Here is a 2500-nt window from a genome sequence, read left to right as displayed (position 1 = left end):
AGTTAAAGAATTTAGGGAGATTTCCAACAAAAAATAAAAACGGTAGGTCACCGACTTAATCTTTCAGATAATTTTCAAAAACTGAAATTTAGAGGACCTTTTTGTGGACCTGGCGTGTTGCCATGGTACCCTATATGACGTCATAAGTGCCCTGAAAGTATTACCCAACAATAGAGTTGCAAAGATTTACCTTCACTATGAAATATCCTTCTTTGGTATCTTTCATCGTCTAAGAAACACTATTGCAACGAAAAACCCTTTCGAACCTCCTTAAATCAAAAAAAAAAATGTTTTTAATTTATTGGGAAGGAAAAAAACGATGTAGCTAAAAACGTACACAAAGCCCCTTACCCAGGGATCTAAATAATGATCTAGAAAACAACGACTCGGGAAACGTTTTGAGTCGACGTCATTTTAAGTTGAGTGATTTTTCTATGAACTATATAAGACAGTTGAATGAAGGGGGTAGTTTCTAAAGAAACTGTGGTGCTGCGTCGGTGGAGAAGTAGTATACAAAAATTTGGTTTTATCAACGGAGTTGATAATGTAAATTGCGGCGGGTCTAAAACACAGGTCACATTCCACGGGTCACTCGTTGCAGGTCATTGTTTTACCTTCTTGAAAGTAACCCAAAACCCTCAATTTGGCTAACCTTAGGCCTAAAAACCAACCTTAGGCCTAGGGTTAGCCAAATTGAGGGTTTTGGTTACTTTCCAAAACATAAAACAATGACCTGCAACGAGTGACCTGTGGAATGTGACCTGTGTTTTAGACCCGCCGTGTAAATTGGCCACCGTACAGAGATTCTAAAAGCTGACGTTTCGAGCGTTAGCCCTTCGTCAGAGCGAATCGAGGAATTATGGGTTACGCGTAGCTATTATAGTGGAGTAGGAGCTACGCTATTGGTGGTAACACGGCAACGTGAAAAATAGGAATATATTAGATAAATGAAAAGCGTTCGTTAATACCGTGAGGATTAAGAGTGCCGATTTGGAAGATGAATTTTTGTTCCAGAGAGGATGTTGAAAAATTTCTTCGCCGCGTTCAGTTAAACGCCATTTTTCATGACAAAGAGGACGATTCGGACACTTCTAACAAAGATATTTTTGAAACACTTGAAGTTCGCAAATCTAAATGGGTTTAGGGAGGGATAATTTGCCTCTTTAGATTTTTTCACCAAAAATTAAAATGCCGTCACGACATTCACAAACTTAAATTCAATCGTAACACTAAATTTTCCAACCTTTCCTCGGAAGAGTGGGCGGCGCTTAAAAATCTTAGTTAACGCAATGACATAGTTGTCAAACCGGCCGACAAAGGCGGCGCGGTAGTTGTTTGGCGGTCCGACCTTTACCAAAAAGAAGCTTTGCGGCAACTTTCGGATACCTCGTTTTATGCCAAAATCCAGAAAGATCTCACTTCCAAAAATCAAAAACTTGTCAAAGACACCATTTAGAATCTCATAGTTAATCAAGAATTACCGGACACTGCCACTAATCTCATCATCAGCACCCATAGAACTTCGTGCATTTACTTCTTGCCTAAAATTCACAAACCTAACAACCCAGGTCGCCCTATCGTTTCTGCCTGTAGTTGCCCCACCGAACTCATTTCTAGCTACTTAGACAGGATTATGACGCCTATCGTCAAATCTTTGCCATCATACATTAAAGACAGTACACACGCACTAAAAATTTTCAACGATTTCAATTTCTCCAGCCAGTACAAACTTATTTTCACCATGGACATTACATCTCTGTACACAGTCATTCCCAATAGCGAAGGTCTTCAACTATTAAACACTTTTTCGATCAACGCTTTTATATAACCTCCGTCAATTCTTTTCATCCGGCTCTTAAATATACCTGGGAAAATTCAGAAACTTCATTGGCTTTCCTAGATATCACAGTTTCTGTTAGTGGCAACGTACTATGTACCAGTGTGCACCACAAACCTACAGATTCTTGTTGTATTCATCTAATCTCGTACCGAGATCTCCCACGGTCATACGGAAGGGAGATCTGGTAAAGTTCGATTTCGAGCATGCTCAGTGCCAGCAAGGCCCGAAATACGGGCTTTTCTATCACTGCGCATGTTCGTACTCTGTGTTGTGATTTTGGGTGATTTTGCGGAATAAACATGGATTTCGAGAGTATTCTTGTAGAGATTCTTTTGGGTAGAGGACAAGGAAACCTTAAAGTTAAACCGAAACAGAGAGAAGCGCTACAGGCGATTGTTTTTGAACGGTCGAGATTGTTTAATTGTCGGAGCAACTGCAGAACCACTGAAACGAGCAGTTAGGCTTAATCAATAAACGAGTGCTATTTTCTTCACACGATCTCGTGCAAAGTATAGCTAGCCAAACCGTACATTGAAAGCTAAAATGTTAAAGAGGGTTAGGCCTAATCACTGAAACGAACGCTATTTTCTTGACACGATCTCATGAAAAATGTAGTTAATCTAACCGTAAAATTCACAATAGGCCATTTCCGAGTTCATG

The sequence above is a fragment of the Montipora foliosa genome, chromosome 2 (assembly GCF_036669935.1).
Source record: "Montipora foliosa isolate CH-2021 chromosome 2, ASM3666993v2, whole genome shotgun sequence".
Taxonomy (NCBI): Eukaryota; Metazoa; Cnidaria; class Anthozoa; order Scleractinia; family Acroporidae; genus Montipora; species Montipora foliosa.
Note: the sequence above shows the minus strand (reverse complement) of the source record.